Consider the following 25,340-nt stretch of genomic DNA (forward strand, 5'->3'; position numbering starts at 1 on the left):
GAACTTTAGTATTTGCTGCTATTTACAATAAGTGACACAAAAGATTGGTAAAGACACCAATTTTGGAGATGGAGAGGAAAGGCTGAAGGGGAGGAGGAGGCCTTTATTTGAACACAACAATTCTTTTGTTGTTATGTTCAAAAGTCTTATCTAGTAAGTTTCCCATAGGAAGGTATTGGGAATGGAGACATATTTATTTTTCAAAATTCCATGTAGGTGTCATGGTATGGCACCATTTGCTTGTTAGGAAGTCATATGAGTTTATTTTACATGATGGTGTTCATTATGTTATTTTAGTTTTTGAAGCCAGTGACTCCATAGGGACTTGATTTTTGATTAAATTTGCCACCAGTCTCTACTTATTTGTCCCAGAGTAGTATGTGATATCTCATAGGCAGGGATTTGAAACTATTTTTTTAAGAATTCTGGACTGACTGGTTTCCTGGATAATGAGGTCTTAGGCTATGGGAACTTTACTGTCTGCTGATTTTTATAATAAGTAAGGCAAAGAATTGTTAAAGACACCAATTTTGGAGATGGAGAGGAAAGGCTGAAGGGGAGGAGGAGGCCTTTATTTCAAGATAACAATTCTTGTGTTATTATGTTCAAAAGTCTTATCTAGTAAGTTTCCCATAGCTCGCTATCTTTTTTTCCAAATTCTTCATGTACCCACTATCTGACAAATATAATAGAAGTAGCATTATTTACTCACCTAATATTCCAAGAGCTGTTTTACAAATGGTTGGAGACTCATATGTATATTGGGCTTAAAGCCAATGCCTGTAGTGGTGCCATAGGTTTAGATAAAGAACCAGGACTGAAGCAGATTTTGAGAGCTTTTGTGTGATGATAAATTGTGTAGACTTAGGATATCCAGACCTTGTACGTTTTCCAATGCGTAGCTATCATGTGTTGTACTATAGAATCAATACATTTTGTAAAAAAAAGTGCTTGTAAAGGGGTATACACTTCTGGGTGAATTAATTCTGTGTTTTCCTGTTTACTGTAAAAAAGTTGGGATTTTTTGGTATAGTTTTCAATTTTGTTTTATACTTGCACACATTTCATGTTAATGTTGTACTCTCATTTGATTTTGATCGGCTGTGTATAATCATGGAGATTTTATCTAGATTATTTTACTATATTTTATATGTTATTCTGTTACATTGAAGTTAGATGTACCTCAAATCATTATAGTTACATTGGTAATATGATGAGATTGCTATCATATCACTGTGTCATTTCCATTATGTTCATCTAATTTCCAATGGAGATGTCTGGTCAGAAGTGGTTTGTTTGGTTCAGTTGCTGGGCCCTCCTTGGATATTGGTGCTTCATGTGAAGTGGAATAACTTAGGGTAGGTCCCTTTAGCTGGATTTGGTCAGGGCAGTAAAGAGGAGATGTAATGCTTATGTTATTGTTCCTCTCTCTCAAGGTAAAATTGTGTGGTCTGAGATGGTATCATGTTTGTTTTGGAGAAATACCACAGACCAATAACCTTGAAAGGTATTGGGAATAAAGAGGTCTGCTTTTTTCAAAATTCTGTGTAGGTGTCATAGTATGGCGCCATTTGCTGGTTAGGAAGTCATCTGATTTGATTTTAGTGATGGTGTTCACTGTGTTTTTTTAGTCTTTGAAACCAGTGACTCCACAGGGACTTGGTTTTGGTAAATTTGTCGCCAGTCTCTACTTCTGTGTACCAGAGTAGTATGTGATTTCTGATAGCCAGGTGTTTGAAACTATTTTTTTAAGAATTCTGTACTGACTGGATTTCCGGATTAGGAGGTCCTAGGCTATAGGAACTTTAGTATTTGCTGCTATTTACAATAAGTGACACAAAAGATTGGTAAAGACACCAATTTTGGAGATGGAGAGGAAAGGCTGAAGGGGAGGAGGAGGCCTTTATTTGAACACAACAATTCTTGTGTTGTTATGTTCAAAAGTCTTATCTAGTAAGTTTCCCATAGGAAGGTATTGGGAATGGAGACATATTTTTTTTTCAAAATTCCATGTAGGTGTCATGGTATGGCACCATTTGCTTGTTAGGAAGTCATATGAGTTTATTTTACATGATGGTGTTCATTATGTTATTTTAGTTTTTGAAGCCAGTGACTCCATAGGGACTTGATTTTTGATTAAATTTGCCACCAGTCTCTACTAATTTGTCCCAGAGTAGTATGTGATATCTCATAGGCAGGGATTTGAAACAATTTTTTTAAGAATTCTGGACTGACTGGTTTCCTGGATGATGAGGTCTTAGGCTATGGGAACTTTACTGTCTGCTGATTTTTATAATAACTAACGCAAAGAATTGGTAAAGACACCAATTTTGGAGATGGAGAGGAAAGGCTGAAGGGGAGGAGGAGGCCTTTATTTGAAGATAACAATTCTTGTGTTGTTATGTTCAAAAGTCTTATCTAGTAAGTTTCCCATAGCTCGCTATCTTTTTTTCCAAATTCTTCATGTACCCACTATCTGACAAATATAATAGAAGTAGCATTATTTACTCACCTAATATACCAAGAGCTGTTTTACAAATGGTTGGAGACTCATATGTATATTGGGCTTAAAGCCAATGCCTGTAGTGGTGCCATAGGTTTAGATAAAGAACCAGGACTGAAGCAGATTTTGAGAGCTTTTGTGTGATGATAAATTGTGTAGACTTAGGATATCCAGACCTTGTACGTTTTCCAATGCGTAGCTATCATGTTTTGTACTATAGAATCAATACATTTTGGGAAAAAAAAGTGCTTGTAAAGGGGTATACACTTCTGGGTGAATTAATTCTGTGTTTTCCTGTTTATTGTAAAAAAGTTGGGATTTTTTGGTATAGTTTTCAATTTTGTTTTATACTTGCACACATTTCATGTTAATGTTGTACTCTCATTTGATTTTGATTGGCTGTGTATAATCATGGAGATTTTATCTAGATTATTTTACTATATTTTATATGTTATTCTGTTACATTGAAGTTAGATGTACCTCAAATCATTATAGTTACATTGGTAATATGGTGAGATTGCTATCATATCACTGTGTCATTTCCATTATGTTCATCTAATTTCCAATGGAGATGTCTGGTCAGAAGTGGTTTGTTTGGTTCAGTTGCTGGGCCCTCCTTGGATATTGGTGCTTCATGTGAAGTGGAATAACTTTGGGTAGGTCCCTTTAGCTGGATTTGATGAGGGAAATAAAGAGAGATGTAATGCTTATGTTATTGCTCCTCTCTTTCAAGGTAAAATTGTGTGGTCTGAGATGGTATCAGGTTTGTTTTGGAGAAATACCACAGACCAATAACCTTGAAAGGTATTGGGAATAAAGAGGTCTGCTTTTTTCAAAATTCTGTGTAGGTGTCATAGTATGGCGCCATTTGCTGGTTAGGAAGTCATCTGATTTGATTTTAGTGATGGTGTTCACTGTGTTTTTTTAGTCTTTGAAACCAGTGACTCCACAGGGACTTGATTTTGGTAAATTTGTCACCAGTCTCTACTTCTATGTACCAGAGTAGTATGTGATATCTGATAGCCAGGGGTTTGAAACTATTTTTTTATGAATTCTGTACTGACTGGATTTCCGGATTATGAGGTCCTAGGCTATAGGAACTTTAGTATTTGCTGCTATTTACAATAAGTGACACATAAGATTGGTAAAGACACCAATTTTGGAGATGGAGAGGCAAGGCTGAAGGGGAAGAGGAGGCCTTTATTTGAAGATAACAATTCTTGTGTTGTTATGTTCAAAAGTCTTATCTAGTAAGTTTCCCATAGGAAGGTATTGGAAATAGAGACATAATTTTTTTTTCAAAATTCCATGTAGGTGTCGTGGTATGGCACCATTTGCTTGTTAGGAAGTCATATGAGTTTATTTTACATGATGGTGTTCAGTATGTTATTTTAGTCTTTGAAGCCAGTGACTCCATAGGGACTTGTTTTTTGATTAAATTTGCCACCAGTCTCTACTTATTTGTCCCAGAGTAGTATGTGATATCTCATAGGCAGGGATTTGAAACTATTTTTTTAAGAATTCTGGACTGACTGGTTTCCTGGATGATGAGGTCTTAGGCTATGGGAACTTTACTGTCTGCTGATTTTTATAATAAGTAACGCAAAGAATTGGTAAAGACACCAATTTTGGAGATGGAGAGGAAAGGCTGAAGGGGAGGAGGAGGCCTTTATTTGAAGATAACAATTCTTGTGTTGTTATGTTCAAAAGTCTTATCTAGTAAGTTTCCCATAGCTCGCTATCTTTTTTTCCAAATTCTTCATGTACCCACTATCTGACAAATATAATAGAAGTAGCATTATTTACTCACCTAATATTCCAAGAGCTGTTTTACAATTGGTTGGAGACTCATATGTATATTGGGCTTAAAGCCAATGCCTGTAGTGGTGCCATAGGTTTAGATAAAGAACCAGGACTGAAGCAGATTTTGAGAGCTTTTGTGTGATGATAAATTGTGTAGACTTAGGATATCCAGACCATGTACGTTTTCCAATGCATAGCTATCATGTGTTGTACTATAGAATCAATACATTTTGTAAAAAAAGTGCTTGTAAAGGGCTATACACTTCTGGGTGAATTAATTCTGTGTTTTCCTGTTTACTGTAAAAAAGTTGGGATTTTTTGGTATAGTTTTCAATTTTGTTTTATACTTGCACACATTTCATGTTAATGTTGTACTCTCATTTGATTTTGATCGGCTGTGTATAATCATGGAGATTTTATCTAGATTATTTTACTATATTTTATATGTTATTCTGTTACATTGAAGTTAGATGTACCTCAAATCATTATAGTTACATTGGTAATATGGTGAGATTGCTATCATATCACTGTGTCATTTCCATTATGTTCATCTAATTTCCAATGGAGATGTCTGGTCAGAAGTGGTTTGTTTGGTTCAGTTGCTGGGCCCTCCTTGGATATTGGTGCTTCATGTGAAGTGGAATAACTTAGGGTAGGTCCCTTTAGATGGATTTGGTCAGGGCAGTAAAGAGGAGATGTAATGCTTATGTTATTGCTCCTCTCTCTCAAGGTAAAATTGTGTGGTCTGAGATGGTATCATGTTTGTTTTGGAGAAATACCACAGACAAATAACCTTGAAAGGTATTGGGAATAAAGAGGTCTGCTTTTTTCAAAATTCTGTGTAGGTGTCATAGTATGGCGCCATTTGCTGGTTAGGAAGTCATCTGATTTGATTTTAGTGATGGTGTTCACTGTGTTTTTTTAGTCTTTGAAACCAGTGACTCCACAGGGACTTGGTTTTGGTAAATTTGTCGCCAGTCTCTACTTCTGTGTACCAGAGTAGTATGTGATTTCTGATAGCCAGGGGTTTAAAACTATTTTTTTAAGAATTCTGTACTGACTGGATTTCCGGATTATGAGGTCCTAGGCTATAGGAACTTTAGTATTTGCTGCTATTTACAATAAGTGACACAAAAGATTGGTAAAGACACCAATTTTGGAGATGGAGAGGAAAGGCTGAAGGGGAGGAGGAGGCCTTTATTTGAACACAACAATTCTTTTGTTGTTATGTTCAAAAGTCTTATCTAGTAAGTTTCCCATAGGAAGGTATTGGGAATGGAGACATATTTATTTTTCAAAATTCCATGTAGGTGTCATGGTATGGCACCATTTGCTTGTTAGGAAGTCATATGAGTTTATTTTACATGATGGTGTTCATTATGTTATTTTAGTTTTTGAAGCCAGTGACTCCATAGGGACTTGATTTTTGATTAAATTTGCCACCAGTCTCTACTTATTTGTCCCAGAGTAGTATGTGATATCTCATAGGCAGGGATTTGAAACTATTTTTTTAAGAATTCTGGACTGACTGGTTTCCTGGATAATGAGGTCTTAGGCTATGGGAACTTTACTGTCTGCTGATTTTTATAATAAGTAAGGCAAAGAATTGTTAAAGACACCAATTTTGGAGATGGAGAGGAAAGGCTGAAGGGGAGGAGGAGGCCTTTATTTCAAGATAACAATTCTTGTGTTATTATGTTCAAAAGTCTTATCTAGTAAGTTTCCCATAGCTCGCTATCTTTTTTTCCAAATTCTTCATGTACCCACTATCTGACAAATATAATAGAAGTAGCATTATTTACTCACCTAATATTCCAAGAGCTGTTTTACAAATGGTTGGAGACTCATATGTATATTGGGCTTAAAGCCAATGCCTGTAGTGGTGCCATAGGTTTAGATAAAGAACCAGGACTGAAGCAGATTTTGAGAGCTTTTGTGTGATGATAAATTGTGTAGACTTAGGATATCCAGACCTTGTACGTTTTCCAATGCGTAGCTATCATGTGTTGTACTATAGAATCAATACATTTTGTAAAAAAAAGTGCTTGTAAAGGGGTATACACTTCTGGGTGAATTAATTCTGTGTTTTCCTGTTTACTGTAAAAAAGTTGGGATTTTTTGGTATAGTTTTCAATTTTGTTTTATACTTGCACACATTTCATGTTAATGTTGTACTCTCATTTGATTTTGATCGGCTGTGTATAATCATGGAGATTTTATCTAGATTATTTTACTATATTTTATATGTTATTCTGTTACATTGAAGTTAGATGTACCTCAAATCATTATAGTTACATTGGTAATATGATGAGATTGCTATCATATCACTGTGTCATTTCCATTATGTTCATCTAATTTCCAATGGAGATGTCTGGTCAGAAGTGGTTTGTTTGGTTCAGTTGCTGGGCCCTCCTTGGATATTGGTGCTTCATGTGAAGTGGAATAACTTAGGGTAGGTCCCTTTAGCTGGATTTGGTCAGGGCAGTAAAGAGGAGATGTAATGCTTATGTTATTGTTCCTCTCTCTCAAGGTAAAATTGTGTGGTCTGAGATGGTATCATGTTTGTTTTGGAGAAATACCACAGACCAATAACCTTGAAAGGTATTGGGAATAAAGAGGTCTGCTTTTTTCAAAATTCTGTGTAGGTGTCATAGTATGGCGCCATTTGCTGGTTAGGAAGTCATCTGATTTGATTTTAGTGATGGTGTTCACTGTGTTTTTTTAGTCTTTGAAACCAGTGACTCCACAGGGACTTGGTTTTGGTAAATTTGTCGCCAGTCTCTACTTCTGTGTACCAGAGTAGTATGTGATTTCTGATAGCCAGGTGTTTGAAACTATTTTTTTAAGAATTCTGTACTGACTGGATTTCCGGATTAGGAGGTCCTAGGCTATAGGAACTTTAGTATTTGCTGCTATTTACAATAAGTGACACAAAAGATTGGTAAAGACACCAATTTTGGAGATGGAGAGGAAAGGCTGAAGGGGAGGAGGAGGCCTTTATTTGAACACAACAATTCTTGTGTTGTTATGTTCAAAAGTCTTATCTAGTAAGTTTCCCATAGGAAGGTATTGGGAATGGAGACATATTTTTTTTTCAAAATTCCATGTAGGTGTCATGGTATGGCACCATTTGCTTGTTAGGAAGTCATATGAGTTTATTTTACATGATGGTGTTCATTATGTTATTTTAGTTTTTGAAGCCAGTGACTCCATAGGGACTTGATTTTTGATTAAATTTGCCACCAGTCTCTACTAATTTGTCCCAGAGTAGTATGTGATATCTCATAGGCAGGGATTTGAAACAATTTTTTTAAGAATTCTGGACTGACTGGTTTCCTGGATGATGAGGTCTTAGGCTATGGGAACTTTACTGTCTGCTGATTTTTATAATAACTAACGCAAAGAATTGGTAAAGACACCAATTTTGGAGATGGAGAGGAAAGGCTGAAGGGGAGGAGGAGGCCTTTATTTGAAGATAACAATTCTTGTGTTGTTATGTTCAAAAGTCTTATCTAGTAAGTTTCCCATAGCTCGCTATCTTTTTTTCCAAATTCTTCATGTACCCACTATCTGACAAATATAATAGAAGTAGCATTATTTACTCACCTAATATACCAAGAGCTGTTTTACAAATGGTTGGAGACTCATATGTATATTGGGCTTAAAGCCAATGCCTGTAGTGGTGCCATAGGTTTAGATAAAGAACCAGGACTGAAGCAGATTTTGAGAGCTTTTGTGTGATGATAAATTGTGTAGACTTAGGATATCCAGACCTTGTACGTTTTCCAATGCGTAGCTATCATGTGTTGTACTATAGAATCAATACATTTTGTAAGAAAAAAAAAAGTGCTTGTAAAGGGGTATACACTTCTGGGTGAATTAATTCTGTGTTTTCCTGTTTACTGTAAAAAAGTTGGGATTTTTTGGTATCGTTTTCAATTTTGTTTTATACTTGCACACATTTCATGATAATGTTGTACTCTCATTTGATTTTGATTGGCTGTGTATAATCATGGAGATTTTATCTAGATTCTTTTACTATATTTTATATGTTATTCTGTTACATTGAAGTTAGATGTACCTCAAATCATTATAGTTACATTGGTAATATGGTGAGATTGCTATCATATCACTGTGTCATTTCCATTATGTTCATCTAATTTCCAATGCAGATGTCTGGTCAGAAGTGGTTTGTTTGGTTCAGTTGCTGGGCCCTCCTTGGATATTGGTGCTTCATGTGAAGTGGAATAACTTAGGGTAGGTCCCTTTAGCTGGATTTGATCAGGGCAATAAAGAGAGATGTAATGCTTATGTTATTGCTCCTCTCTCTCAAGGTAAAATTGTGTGGTCTGAGATGGTATCAGGTTTGTTTTGTAGAAATACCACAGACCAATAACCTTAAAGGTATTGGGAATAAAGAGGTCTGCTTTTTTCAAAATTCTGTGTAGGTGTCATAGTATGGCGCCATTTGCTGGTTAGGAAGTCACCTGATTTGATTTTAGTGATGGTGTTCACTGTGTTTTTTTAGTCTTTGAAACCAGTGACTCCACAGGGACTTGGTTTTGGTAAATTTGTCACCAGTCTCTACTTCTGTGTACCAGAGTAGTATGTGATATCTGATAGCCAGGGGTTTGAAACTATTTTTTTAAGAATTCTGTACTGACTGGATTTCCGCATTATGAGGTCCTAGGCTATAGGAACTTTAGTATTTGCTGCTATTTACAATAAGTGACACAAAAGATTGGTAAAGACACCAATTTTGGAGATGGAGAGGAAAGGCTGAAGGGGAGGAGGAGGCCTTTATTTGAACATAACAATTCTTGTGTTGTTATGTTCAAAAGTCTTATCTAGTAAGTTTCCCATAGGAAGGTATTGGGAATGGAGACATATTTTTTTTTTCAAAATTCCATGTAGGTGTCATGGTATGGCACCATTTGCTTGTTAGGAAGTCATATGAGTTTATTTTACATGATGGTGTTCATTATGTTATTTTAGTCTTTGAAGCCAGTGACTCCATAGGGACTTGTTTTTTTATTAAATTTGCCACCAGTATCTACTTATTTGTCCCAGAGTAGTATGTGATATCTCATAGGCAGGGATTTGAAACTATTTTTTTAAGAATTCTGGACTGACTGGTTTCCTGGATGATGAGGTCTTAGGCTATGGGAACTTTACTGTCTGCTGATTTTTATAATAAGTAACGCAAAGAATTGGTAAAGACACCAATTTTGGAGATGGAGAGGAAAGGCTGAAGGGGAGGAGGAGGCCTTTATTTGAAGATAACAATTCTTGTGTTGTTATGTTCAAAAGTCTTATCTAGTAAGTTTCCCATAGCTCGCTATCTTTTTTTCCAAATTCTTCATGTACCCACTATCTGACAAATATAATAGAAGTAGCATTATTTACTCACCTAATATTCCAAGAGCTGTTTTACAAATGGTTGGAGACTCATATGTATATTGGGCTTAAAGCCAATGCCTGTAGTGGTGCCATAGGTTTAGATAAAGAACCAGGACTGAAGCACATTTTGAGAGCTTTTGTGTGATGATAAATTGTGTAGACTTTGGATATCCAGGCCTTGTACGTTTTCCAATGCGTAGCTATCATGTGTTGTACTATAGAATCAATACATTTTGTAAAAAAAAAGTGCTTGTAAAGGGGTATACACTTCTGGGTGAATTAATTCTGTGTTTTCCTGTTTATTGTAAAAAAGTTGGAAATTTTTTGGTATAGTTTTCAATTTTGTTTTATGCTTACACACTTTTCATGTTAATGTTGTACTCTCATTTGATTTTGATTGGCTGTGTATAATCATGGAGATTTTATCTAGATTATTTTACTATATTTTATATGTTATTCTGTTACATTGAAGTTAGATGTACCTCAAATCATTATAGTTACATTGGTAGTATGGTGAGATTGCTATCATATCACTGTGTCATTTCCATTATGTTCATCTAATTTCCAATGGAGATGTCTGGTCAGAAGTGGTTTGTTTGGTTCAGTTGCTGGGCCCTCCTTGGATATTGGTGCTTCATGTGAAGTGGAATAACTTAGGGTAGGTCCCTTTAGCTGGATTTGATCAGGGCAATAAAGAGAGATGTAATGCTTATGTTATTGCTCCTCTCTCTCAAGGTAAAATTGTGTGGTCTGAGATGGTATCAGGTTTGTTTTGGAGAAATACCACAGACCAATAACCTTGAAAGGTATTGGGAATAAAGATTTCTGCTTTTTTCAAAATTCTGTGTAGGTGTCATAGTATGGCGCCATTTGCTGTTTAGGAAGTCATCTGATTTGATTTTAGTGATGGTGTTCACTGTGTTTTTTTAGTCTTTGAAACCAGTGACTCCACAGGGACTTGGTTTTGGTCAATTTGTCACCAGTCTCTACTTCTGTGTACCAGAGTAGTATCTGATATCTGATAGCCAGGGGTTTGAAACTATTTTTTTAAGAATTCTGTACTGACTGGATTTCCGGATTATGAGGTCCTAGGCTATAGGAACTTTAGTATTTGCTGCTATTTACAATAAGTGACACATAAGATTGGTAAAGACACCAATTTTGGAGATGGAGAGGCAAGGCTGAAGGGGAGGAGGAGGCCTTTATTTGAAGATAACAATTCTTGTGTTGTTATGTTCAAATGTCTTATCTAGTAAGTTTCCCATAGGAAGGTATTGGGAATAGAGACATATTTTTTTTTCAAAATTCCATGTAGGTGTCGTGGTATGGCACCATTTGCTTGTTAGGAAGTCATATGAGTTTATTTTACATAATGGTGTTCATTATGTTATTTTAGTCTTTGAAGCCAGTGACTCCATAGGGACTTGTTTTTTTATTACATTTGCCACCAGTCTCTACTTATTTGTCCCAGAGTAGTATGTGATATCTCATAGGCAGGGATTTGAAACTATTTTTTTAAGAATTCTGGACTGACTGGTTTCCTGGATGATGAGGTCTTAGGCTATGGGAACTTTACTGTCTGCTGATTTTTATAATAAGTAACGCAAAGAATTGGTAAAGACACCAATTTTGGAGATTGAGAGGAAAGGCTGAAGGGGAGGAGGAGGCCTTTATTTGAAGATAACAATTCTTGTGTTGTTATGTTCAAAAGTCTTATCTAGTAAGTTTCCCATAGGTCGCTATCTTTTTTTCCAAATTCTTCATGTACCCACTATCTGACAAATATAATAGAAGTAGCATTATTTACTCACCTAATATACCAAAAGCTGTTTTACAAATGGTTGGAGACTCATATGTATATTGGGCTTAAGCCAATGCCTGTAGTGGTGCCATATGTTTAGATAAACAACCAGGACTGAAGCAGATTTTGAGAGCTTTTGTGTGATGATAAATTGTGTAGACTTAGGATATCCAGACCTTGTACGTTTTCCAATACGTAGCTATCATGTGTTGTACTATAGAATCAATACATTTTGTAAAAAAAAGTGCTTGTAAAGGGGTATACACTTCTGGGTGAATTTATTCTGTGTTTTCCTGTTTACTGTAAAAAAGTTGGGATTTTTTGGTATAGTTTTCAATTTTGTTTTATACTTACACACATTTCATGTAAATGTTGTACTCTCATTTGATTTTGATTGGCTGTGTATAATCATGAAGATTTTATCTAGATTCTTTTACTATATTTTATATGTTATTCTGTTACATTGAAGTTAGATGTACCTCAAATCATTATAGTTACATTGGTAATATGGTGAGATTGCTATCATATCACTGTGTCATTTCCATTATGTTCATCTAATTTCCAATGGAGATGTCTGGTCAGAAGTGGTTTGTTTGGTTCAGTTGCTGGGCCCTCCTTGGATATTGGTGCTTCATGTGAAGTGGAATAACTTAGGGTAGGTCCCTTTAGCTGGATTTGGTCAGGGCAATAAAGAGAGATGTAATGCTTATGTTATTGCTCCTCTCTCTCAAGGTAAAATTGTGTGGTCTGAGATGGTATCATGTTTGTTTTGGAGAAATACCACAGACCAATAACCTTGAAAGGTATTGGGCATAAAGAGGTCTGCTTTTTTCAAAATTCTGTGTAGGTGTCATAGTATGGCGCCATTTGCTGGTTAGGAAGTCATCTGATTTGATTTTAGCGATGGTGTTCACTGTGTTTTTTTAGTCTTTGAAACCAGTGACTCCACAGGGACTTGGTTTTGGTAAATTTGTCACCAGTCTCTACTTCTGTGTACCAGAGTAGTATGTGATATCTGATAGCCAGGGGTTTGAAACTATTCTTTTAAGAATTCTGTACTGACTGGATTTCCGGATTATGAGGTCCTAGGCTATAGGAACTTTAGTATTTGCTGCTATTTACAATAAGTGACACATAAGATTGGTAAAGACACCAATTTTGGAGATGGAGAGGCAAGGCTGAAGGGGAGGAGGAGGCCTTTATTTGAAGATAACAATTCTTGTGTTGTTATGTTCAAAAGTCTTATCTAGTAAGTTTCCCATAGGAAGGTATTGGGAATAGAGACATATTTGTTTTTCAAAATTCCATGTAGGTGTCTTGGTATGGCACCATTTGCTTGTTAGGAAGTCATATGAGTTTATTTTACATGATGGTGTTCATTATGTTATTTTAGTCTTTGAAGCCAGTGACTCCATAGGGACGTGTTTTTTGATTAAATTTGCCACCAGTCTCTACTTATTTGTCCCAGAGTAGTATGTGATATCTCATAGGCAGGGATTTGAAACTATTTTTTTAAGAATTCTGGACTGACTGGTTTCCTTGATGATGAGGTCTTAGGCTATGGGAACTTTACTGTCTGCTGATTTTTATAATAAGTAACGCAAAGAATTGGTAAAGACACCAATTTTGGAGATGGAGAGGAAAGGCTGAAGGGGAGGAGGAGGCCTTTATTTGAAGATAACAATTCTTGTGTTGTTATGTTCAAAAGTCTTATCTAGTAAGTTTCCCATAGCTCGCTATCTTTTTTTCCAAATTCTTCTTGTACCCACTATCTGACAAATATAATAGAAGTAGCATTATTTACTCACCTAATATTCAAAGAGCTGTTTTACAAATGGTTTGATACTCATATGTATATTGGGCTTAAAGCCAATGCCTGTAGTGGTGCCATAGGTTTAGATAAAGAACCAGGACTGAAGCAGATTTTGAGAGCTTTTGTGTGATGATAAATTGTGTAGACTTAGGATATCCAGACCTTGTACGTTTTCCAATGCGTAGCTATCATGTGTTGTACTATAGAATCAATAAATTTTGTAAAAAAAAAGTACTAGTAAAGGGGTATACACTTCTGGGTGAATTAATTCTGTGTTTTCCTGTTTATTGTAAAAAAGTTGGACATTTTTTGGTATAGTTTTCAATTTTGTTTTATACTTGCACACATTTCATGTTAATGTTGTACTCTGATTTGATTTTGATTGGCTGTGTATAATCATGGAGATTTTATCTAGATTATTTTACTATATTTTATATGTTATTCTGTTACATTGAAGTTAGATGTACCTCAAATTATTATAGTTACATTGGTAATATGATGAGATTGCTATCATATCACTGTGTCATTTCCATTATGTTCATCTAATTTCCAATGGAGATGTCTGGTCAGAAGTGGTTTGTTTGGTTCAGTTGCTGGGCCCTCCTTGGATATTGGTGCTTCATGTGAAGTGGAATAACTTAGGGTAGGTCCCTTTAGCTGGATTTGGTCAGGGCAATAAAGAGAGATGTAATGCTTATGTTATTGCTCCTCTCTCTCTCAAGGTAAAATTGTGTGGTCTCAGATGGTATCATGTTTGTTTTGGAGAAATACCACAGACCAATAACCTTGAAAAGTATTGGGAATAAAGAGGCCTGCTTTTTTCAAAATTCTGTGTAGGTGTCATAGTATGGCGCCATTTGCTGGTTAGGAAGTCATCTGATTTGATTTTAGTGATGGTGTTCACTATGTTTTTTTAGTCTTTGAAACCAGTGACTCCACAGGGACTTGGTTTTGGTAAATTTGTCACCAGTCTCTACTTCTGTGTACCAGAGTAGTATGTGATATCTGATAGCCAGGGGTTTGAAACTATTTTTTTAAGAATTCTGTACTGACTGGATTTCCGCATTGTGAGGTCCTAGGCTATAGGAACTTTAGTATTTGCTGCTATCTAAAATAAGTGAAACATAAAATTGGTAAAGACACCAATTTTGGAGATGGAGAGGCAAGGCTGAAGGGGAGGAGGAGGCCTTTATTTGAAGATAACAATTCTTGTGTTGTTATGTTCAAAAGTCTTATCTAGTAAGTTTCCCATAGGAAGGTATTTGGAATAGAGACACTTTTTTTATTTTCAAAATTCCATGTAGGTGTCGTGGTATGGCACCATTTGCTTGTTAGGAAGTCATATGAGTTTATTTTACATGATGGTGTTCATTATGTTATTTTAGTCTTTGAAGCCAGTGACTCCATAGGGACTTGTTTTTTGATTAAATTTGCCACCAGTCTCTACTTATTTGTTCCAGAGTAGTATGTGATATCTCATAGGCAGGGATTTGAAACAATTTTTTTAAGAATTCTGGACTGACTGGTTTCCTTGATGATGAGGTCTTAGGCTATGGGAACTTTACTGTCTGCTGATTTTTATAATAAGTAACGCAAATAATTGGTAAAGACACCAATTTTGGAGATGGAGAGGAAAGGCTGAAGGGGAGGAGGAGGCCTTTATTTGAAGATAACAATTCTTGTGTTGTTATGTTCAAAAGTCTTATCTAGTAAGTTTCCCATAGCTCGCTATCTTTTTTTCCAAATTCTTCTTGTACCCACTATCTGACAAATATAATAGAAGTAGCATTATTTACTCACCTAATATTCAAAGAGCTGTTTTACAAATGGTTGGAGACTCATATGTATATTGGGCTTAAAGCCAATGCCTGTAGTGGTGCCATAGGTTAAGATAAAGAACCAGGACTGAAGCAGATTTTGAGAGCTTTTGTGTGATGATAAATTGTGTAGACTTAGGATATCCAGACCTTGTACGTTTTCCAATGCGTAGCTATCATGTGTTGTACTATAGAATTAATACATTTTGTAAAAAAAAAGTACTAGTAAAGGGGTATACACTTCTGGGTGAATTAATTCTGTGTTTTCCTGTTTATTGTAAAAAAGTTGGGATTTTTTGGTATAGTTTTCAATTTTGTTTTATACTTACACACATTTCATGTTAATGTTGTACTCTCATTTGATTTTGATTGGCTGTGTATAATCATGGAGATTTTATCTAGATTCTTTTACTATATTTTATATGTTATTCTGTTACATTGAAGTTAGATGTACCTCAAATCATTATAGTTACATTGGTAATATGGTGAGATTGCTATCATATCACTGTGTCATTTCCATTATGTTCATCTAATTTCCAATGGAGATGTCTGGTCAGAAGTGGTTTGTTTGGTTCAGTTGCTGGGCCCTCCTTGGATATTGGTGCTTCATGTGAAGTGGAATAACTTAGGGTAGGTCCCTTTAGCTGGATTTGGTCAGGGCAATAAAGAGAGATGTAATGCTTATGTTATTGCTCCTCTCTCTCTCAAGGTAAAATTGTGTGGTCTCAGATGGTATCATGTTTGTTTTGGAGAAATACCACAGACCAATAACCTTGAAAAGTATTGGGAATAAAGAGGCCTGCTTTTTTCAAAATTCTGTGTAGGTGTCATAGTATGGCGCCATTTGCTGGTTAGGAAGTCATCTGATTTGATTTTAGTGATGGTGTTCACTATGTTTTTTTAGTCTTTGAAACCAGTGACTCCACAGGGACTTGGTTTTGGTAAATTTGTCACCAGTCTCTACTTCTGTGTACCAGAGTAGTATGTGATATCTGATAGCCAGGGGTTTGAAACTATTTTTTTAAGAATTCTGTACTGACTGGATTTCCGGATTATGAGGTCCTAGGCTATAGGAACTTTAGTATTTGCTGCTATTTACAATAAGTGACACGTAAGATTGGTAAAGACACCAATTTTGGAGATGGAGAGGCAAGGCTGAAGGGGAGGAGGAGGCCTTTATTTGAAGATAACAATTCTTGTTTTGTTATGTTCAAAAGCCTTATCTAGTAAGTTTCCCATAGGAAGGTATTGGGAATAGAGACACTTTTTTTTATTTTCAAAATTCCATGTAGGTGTCGTGGTATGGCACCATTTGCTTGTTAGGAAGTCATATGAGTTTATTTTACATGATGGTGTTCATTATGTTATTTTAGTCTTTGAAGCCAGTGACTCCATAGGGACTTGTTTTTTGATTAAATTTGCCACCAGTCTCTACTTATTTGTTCCAGAGTAGTATGTGATATCTCATAGGCAGGGATTTGAAACTATTTTTTTAAGAATTCTGGACTGACTGGTTTTCTTGATGATGAGGTCTTAGGCTATGGGAACTTTACTGTCTGCTGATTTTTATAATAAGTAACGCAAATAATTGGTAAAGACACCAATTTTGGAGATGGAGAGGAAAGGCTGAAGGGGAGGAGGAGGCCTTTATTTGAAGATAACAATTCTTGTGTTGTTATGTTCAAAAGTCTTATCTAGTAAGTTTCCCATAGCTCGCTATCTTTTTTTCCAAATTCTTCTTGTACCCACTATCTGACAAATATAATAGAAGTAGCATTATTTACTCACCTAATATTCAAAGAGCTGTTTTACAAATGGTTGGAGACTCATATGTATATTGGGCTTAAAGCCAATGCCTGTAGTGGTGCCATAGGTTAAGATAAAGAACCAGGACTGAAGCAGATTTTGAGAGCTTTTGTGTGATGATAAATTGTGTAGACTTAGGATATCCAGACCTTGTACGTTTTCCAATGCGTAGCTATCATGTGTTGTACTGTAGAATTAATACATTTTGTAAAAAAAAAAGTACTAGTAAAGGGGTATACACTTCTGGGTGAATTAATTCTGTGTTTTCCTGTTTATTGTAAAAAAGTTGGGATTTTTTGGTATAGTTTTCAATTTTGTTTTATACTTACACACATTTCATGTTAATGTTGTACTCTCATTTGATTTTGATTGGCTGTGTATAATCATGGAGATTTTATCTAGATTCTTTTACTATATTTTATATGTTATTCTGTTACATTGAAGTTAGATGTACCTCAAATCATTATAGTTACATTGGTAATATGGTGAGATTGCTATCATATCACTGTGTCATTTCCATTATGTTCATCTAATTTCCAATGGAGATGTCTGGTCAGAAGTGGTTTGTTTGGTTCAGTTGCTGGGCCCTCCTTGGATATTGGTGCTTCATGTGAAGTGGAATAACTTAGGGTAGGTCCCTTTAGCTGGATTTGGTCAGGGCAATAAAGAGAGATGTAATGCTTATGTTATTGCTCCTCTCTCTCTCAAGGTAAAATTGTGTGGTCTCAGATGGTATCATGTTTGTTTTGGAGAAATACCACAGACCAATAACCTTGAAAAGTATTGGGAATAAAGAGGCCTGCTTTTTTCAAAATTCTGTGTAGGTGTCATAGTATGGCGCCATTTGCTGGTTAGGAAGTCATCTGATTTGATTTTAGTGATGGTGTTCACTATGTTTTTTTAGTCTTTGAAACCAGTGACTCCACAGGGACTTGGTTTTGGTAAATTTGTCACCAGTCTCTACTTCTGTGTACCAGAGTAGTATGTGATATCTGATAGCCAGGGGTTTGAAACTATTTTTTTAAGAATTCTGTACTGACTGGATTTCCGGATTATGAGGTCCTAGGCTATAGGAACTTTAGTATTTGCTGCTATTTACAATAAGTGACACGTAAGATTGGTAAAGACACCAATTTTGGAGATGGAGAGGCAAGGCTGAAGGGGAGGAGGAGGCCTTTATTTGAAGATAACAATTCTTGTTTTGTTATGTTCAAAAGTCTTATCTAGTAAGTTTCCCATAGGAAGGTATTGGGAATAGAGACACTTTTTTTTATTTTCAAAATTCCATGTAGGTGTCGTGGTATGGCACCATTTGCTTGTTAGGAAGTCATATGAGTTTATTTTACATGATGGTGTTCATTATGTTATTTTAGTCTTTGAAGCCAGTGACTCCATAGGGACTTGTTTTTTGATTAAATTTGCCACCAGTCTCTACTTATTTGTTCCAGAGTAGTATGTGATATCTCATAGGCAGGGATTTGAAACTATTTTTTTAAGAATTCTGGACTGACTGGTTTTCTTGATGATGAGGTCTTAGGCTATGGGAACTTTACTGTCTGCTGATTTTTCTAATAAGTAACGCAAAGAATTGGTAAAGACCCCAATTTTGGAGATGGAGAGGAAAGGCTGAAGGGGAGGAGGAGGCCTTTATTTGAAGATAACAATTCTTGTGTTGTTATGTTCAAAAGTCTTATCTAGTAAGTTTCCCATAGCTCGCTATCTTTTTTTCCAAATTCTTCATGTACCCACTATCTGACAAATATAATAGAAGTAGCATTATTTACTCACCTAATATTTCAAGAGCTGTTTTACAAATGGTTGGAGACTCATATGTATATTGGGCTTAAAGCCAATGCCTGTAGTGGTGCCATAGGTTTAGATAAAGAACCAGGACTGAAGCAGATTTTGAGATCTTTTGTGTGATGATAAATTGTGTATACTTTGGATATCCAGACCTTGTACGTTTTCCAATGCATAGCTATCATGTGTTGTACTATAGAATCAATACATTTTGTAAAAAAAAAGTGCTTGTAAAGGGGTATACACTTCTGGGTGAATTAATTCTGTGTTTTCCTGTTTACTGTAAAAAAGTTGGGATTTTTTGGTATAGTTTTCAATTTTGTTTTATACTTACACACATTTCATGTTAATGTTGTACTCTCATTTGATTTTGATTGGCTGTGTATAATCATGGAGATTTTATCTAGATTCTTTTACTATATTTTATATGTTATTCTGTTACATTGAAGTTAGATGTACCTCAAATCATTATAGTTACATTGGTAATATGGTGAGATTGCTATCATATCACTGTGTCATTTCCATTATGTTCATCTAATTTCCAATGGAGATGTCTGGTCAGAAGTGGTTTGTTTGGTTCAGTTGCTGGGCCCTCCTTGGACATTGGTGCTTCATGTGAAGTGGAATAACTTAGGGTAGGTCCCTTTAGCTGGATTTGGTCAGGGCAATAAAGAGAGATGTAATGCTTATGTTATTGCTCCTCTCTCTCAAGGTAAAATTGTGTGGTCTGAGATGGTATCATGTTTGTTTTGGAGAAAAACCACAGACCAATAACCTTGAAAGGTATTGGGAATAAAGAGGTCTGCTTTTTTCAAAATTCTGTGTAGGTGTCATAGTATGGCGCCACTTGCTGGTTAGGAAGTCATCTGATTTGATTTTAGTGATGGTGTTCACTGTGTTTTTTTAGTCTTTGAAACCAGTGACTCCACAGGGACTTGGTTTTGGTAAATTTGTCACCAGTCTCTACTTCTGTGTACCAGAGTAGTATGTGATATCTGATAGCCAGGGGTTTGAAACTATTTTTTTAAGAATTCTGTACTGACTGGATTTCCGGATTATGAGGTCCTAGGCTATAGGAACTTTAGATTTTCCTGCTATTTACAATAAGTGACACATAAGATTGGTAAAGACACCAATTTTGGAGATGGAGAGGCAAGGCTGAAGGGGAGGAGGAGGCCTTTATTTGAAGATAACAATTCTTGTGTTGTTATGTTCAAAAGTCTTATCTAGTAAGTTTCCCATAGCTCGCTATCTTTTTTTCCAAATTCTTCATGTACTCACTATCTGACAAATATAATAGAAGTAGCATTATTTACTCACCTAATATTCCAAGAGCTGTTTTACAAATGGTTGGAGACTCATATGTATATTGGGCTTAAAGCCAATGCCTGTAGTGGTGCCATAGGTTTAGATAAAGAACCAGGACTGAAGCAGAGTTTGAGAGCTTTTGTGTGATGATAAATTGTGTAGACTTAGGATATGCAGACCTTGTACGTTTTCCAATGCGTAGCTATCATGTGTTGTACTATAGAATCAATACATTTTGGGAAAAAAAAGTGCTTGTAAAGGGGTATACACTTCTGGGTGAATTAATTCTGTGTTTTCCTGTTTACTGTAAAAAAGTTGGGATTTTTTGGTATAGTTTTCAATTTTGTTTTATACTTACACACATTTCATGTTAATGTTGTACTCTCATTTGATTTTGATTGGCTGTGTATAATCATGGAGATTTTATCTAGATTCTTTTACTATATTTTATATGTTATTCTGTTACATTGAATATAGATGTACCTCAAATCATTATAGTTACATTGGTAATATGGTGAGATTGCTATCATATCACTGTGTCATTTCCATTATGCTCATCTAATTTCCAATGGAGATGTCTGGTCAGAAGTGGTTTGTTTGGTTCAGTTGCTGGGCCCTCCTTGGATATTGGTGCTTCATGTGAAGTGGAATAACTTAGGTTAGGTCCCTTTAGCTGGATTTGATCAGGGCAATAAAGAGAGATGTAATGCTTATGTTATTGCTCCTCTCTCTCAAGGTAAAATTGTGTGGTCTGAGATGGTATCATGTTTGTTTTGGAGAAATACCACAGACCAATAACCTTGAAAAGTATTGGGAATAAAGAGGCCTGCTTTTTTCAAAATTCTGTGTAGGTGTCATAGTATGGCGCCATTTGCTGGTTAGGAAGTCATCTGATTTGATTTTAGTGATGGTGTTCACTATGTTTTTTTAGTCTTTGAAACCAGTGACTCCACAGGGACTTGGTTTTGGTAAATTTGTCACCAGTCTCTACTTCTGTGTACCAGAGTAGTATGTGATATCTGATAGCCAGGGGTTTGAAACTATTTTTTTAAGAATTCTGTACTGACTGGATTTCCGGATTATGAGGTCCTAGGCTATAGGAACTTTAGTATTTGCTGCTATTTACAATAAGTGACACGTAAGATTGGTAAAGACACCAATTTTGGAGATGGAGAGGCAAGGCTGAAGGGGAGGAGGAGGCCTTTATTTGAAGATAACAATTCTTGTTTTGTTATGTTCAAAAGCCTTATCTAGTAAGTTTCCCATAGGAAGGTATTGGGAATAGAGACACTTTTTTTTATTTTCAAAATTCCATGTAGGTGTCGTGGTATGGCACCATTTGCTTGTTAGGAAGTCATATGAGTTTATTTTACATGATGGTGTTCATTATGTTATTTTAGTCTTTGAAGCCAGTGACTCCATAGGGACTTGTTTTTTGATTAAATTTGCCACCAGTCTCTACTTATTTGTTCCAGAGTAGTATGTGATATCTCATAGGCAGGGATTTGAAACTATTTTTTTAAGAATTCTGGACTGACTGGTTTTCTTGATGATGAGGTCTTAGGCTATGGGAACTTTACTGTCTGCTGATTTTTATAATAAGTAACGCAAATAATTGGTAAAGACACCAATTTTGGAGATGGAGAGGAAAGGCTGAAGGGGAGGAGGAGGCCTTTATTTGAAGATAACAATTCTTGTGTTGTTATGTTCAAAAGTCTTATCTAGTAAGTTTCCCATAGCTCGCTATCTTTTTTTCCAAATTCTTCTTGTACCCACTATCTGACAAATATAATAGAAGTAGCATTATTTACTCACCTAATATTCAAAGAGCTGTTTTACAAATGGTTGGAGACTCATATGTATATTGGGCTTAAAGCCAATGCCTGTAGTGGTGCCATAGGTTAAGATAAAGAACCAGGACTGAAGCAGATTTTGAGAGCTTTTGTGTGATGATAAATTGTGTAGACTTAGGATATCCAGACCTTGTACGTTTTCCAATGCGTAGCTATCATGTGTTGTACTGTAGAATTAATACATTTTGTAAAAAAAAAAGTACTAGTAAAGGGGTATACACTTCTGGGTGAATTAATTCTGTGTTTTCCTGTTTATTGTAAAAAAGTTGGGATTTTTTGGTATAGTTTTCAATTTTGTTTTATACTTACACACATTTCATGTTAATGTTGTACTCTCATTTGATTTTGATTGGCTGTGTATAATCATGGAGATTTTATCTAGATTCTTTTACTATATTTTATATGTTATTCTGTTACATTGAAGTTAGATGTACCTCAAATCATTATAGTTACATTGGTAATATGGTGAGATTGCTATCATATCACTGTGTCATTTCCATTATGTTCATCTAATTTCCAATGGAGATGTCTGGTCAGAAGTGGTTTGTTTGGTTCAGTTGCTGGGCCCTCCTTGGATATTGGTGCTTCATGTGAAGTGGAATAACTTAGGGTAGGTCCCTTTAGCTGGATTTGGTCAGGGCAATAAAGAGAGATGTAATGCTTATGTTATTGCTCCTCTCTCTCAAGGTAAAATTGTGTGGTCTGAGATGGTATCATGTTTGTTTTGGAGAAATACCACAGACCAATAACCTTGAAAGTTATTGGGAATAAAGAGGTCTGCTTTTTTCAAAATTCTGTGTAGGTGTCATAGTATGGCGCCATTTGCTGGTTAGGAAGTCATCTGATATGATTTCAGTGATGGTGTTCACTGTGTTTTTTTAGTCTGTGAAACCAGTGACTCCACAGGGACTTGGTTTTGGTAAATTTGTCAACAGTCTCTACTTCTGTGTACCAGAGTAGTATGTGATATCTGATAGCCAGGGGTTTGTTTGTTTGTTTCAAATCTGTTTTTATTGTTATATAAATTTGAACAAGCGAATATAACAAATTGTTATAACATTGGCTACGCAGAGCCCTTGCTAATCATCCATAAGGATAAGCAGGTAATACAAAATAATACAATATAACATAACACAAGGGAAAAACAAAAAATATAGAAATGCGAAGGGGGAGAGGGGAAAGTAAGGGAGGGTAGGTAGTTTGGGTGTGTCAGTAGGCAATTCTGTTGGAGTATATGAATTGTTGGTAAAAGCATTATACGGTATTGTGATCTGTATTTTGTACCTTGTTATGACTCTTCTTCTGCACTAGGTAGCTAGGTCTTGGTCGATTCTGTATTTCTACCTTTTGGGATACCATCATAGTCTAGTGATGTCAGGGAAATCTAGCCATGGGGACCAGGTAGCTAAATATTTGCCCCTTGTCTTTGATTCACAGTGTGCCATTTCTTCGAATCGCTGGATTTCAAATACTTTATCTAACCATTGTGTAAAAGTAGGGGGAGCTGTGTCTTTCCACAATATTGGAATCAGTAGTTTTGCTGTAGCTATCATGTGCGTTGGTAGATTATTTTTTTTTGGTATAAAGCCACTTATAGGTTTCCATAGTAGTACCAATTCTGGAGTCAATGTGATATTGAGAGAGCATATAGTATTTATGGCTTTCCCTACATGAATCCAATATGGCTGAATAAGGGGGCAATGCCACCAGATATGTGATAATGATCCGATGTCCCTTTTACACCTCCAACATTGATCTGAAACTGAGTTATTTATAGCATGAAGTATTATCGGTGTTTTATACCACCTTGTTGTAAGTTTAAAGGAGTTCTCTTGAATTCTCGTACATCTAGAGAAACCATGTGAATTTGCTAGTACAAAACGCAGTTCTGGTTCAGTGAGCTGCATCCCCAATTCTTCCTCCCATCTCCCAATATATCTTGGTTTGCAGTCCATTCGCATCATCAGAACCTGTTGATATAATTGGGATAGTTTCGGTGTAGTGTATGGAGTCACCGCCATCAAATCTTCTAGCCAGGTATTAGTGTGAGGTATTGTATGAGGTGTCCCTAATTTTTGGCATTCTTTAAGAATATGATGTGTTAATAAAAAATTCCCTGGAGGAACATTAGCTTTCACAATTAGATCCATTATTTCAGTATTTCCTGAAAGCTTTTGAGCATCTGATATAGTTAGAGTATGTGGAATATCCCAAGGGGCCGAGGGTGAGGAGTTAGAGTTACATTGAAGGCATGGCAGTAAATTTAGTGTCATTAGCGGGGATGGGGAGGATAACAACGCAGATGATTTATTCACCTCTTGCCAAGTTAATATGGTGCCTTTGAGTAAAGATTCATTGTAAAATTTGCCTGCAGTAGCAGGATGCAAACCCCAGAAGGCCTGTTTTTCTTCTATTGACATTAGAGAGCGTTCCATAGAAGCATAGATATTTTTCAAGTCATGATGTGCTAAGATGGTCCACCGACGTAAATGGTTAGCCCTATAGTAGGACATTAAATCGGAGAGGCCAAAGCCTCCCAAGCGGGAGTTTGCTATAATGTATTTATATGCTAACCTAGGACGTTTGTTGTTCCAAATAAATTCCAAGAAAGTTTTCTTGACTAATAGGAAGAAAGACTTAGGAAGCCAGATAGGTACAGTTTGAAGAACATATAAGAGTTTAGGGACAATATATGTTTTGAGAAGATTTCTCCTGCCCATCCATGACATCAAGGGAACGTGTAAGGAATGTAAGTAAGTTTTAATGTCAGCTAGCAAATTGAGATAATTAAGTTTATAAAGTAGAGAGGGGTTTTTAGGAATGCGGATACCTAAGTATTTAATAGACATTTCTGACCACAGGTAGGGGGAACTCTTTTTTAAGCAAAGAATAATATCTTGCGGTACCGAAATGTTGAGGGCTTCTGACTTACTAAAGTTTATTTTAAAATTAGAAATTTCTCCAAATTTTGAGAAGATATCTGTGATCTGTGGGAGTGATCTCTCAGGGTTAGTAGTGAGTATCAGCAGGTCATCTGCAAATGCTGCTGTTTTGTGTGTGAATGAGCCTATTGACAAGCCATGAATAATAGGATCCTGTCGAATTTTCTGGATCAGCGTCTCCATGACTAACACGAATAGTGTCGGCGATAGAGGACATCCTTGTCTTGTACCATTAGTGATGGTAAAGGAATTTGACAGCACCCCATTAACTCTCACCTTTGCACTAGGGTTACTATATAGGGAAAGAATCGCTTGTATAAAAGCAAGAGGTATCCCAAATTTCTCCAGGGAAGCGATCATATAAGGCCAATCCACCCTATCAAACGCATTTTCTGCATCTGTACTGAGCAGGACTAAGGGTGTTCGAGATTTTAAAGCGTATTGTACCAACCTTAAAACCCTTGAGGAGTTATCTGATCCTTGTCTTCCCTTGA

Source organism: Rhinoderma darwinii (genome assembly GCF_050947455.1).
Source record: "Rhinoderma darwinii isolate aRhiDar2 chromosome 2 unlocalized genomic scaffold, aRhiDar2.hap1 SUPER_2_unloc_9, whole genome shotgun sequence".
NCBI lineage: Eukaryota > Metazoa > Chordata > Amphibia > Anura > Rhinodermatidae > Rhinoderma > Rhinoderma darwinii.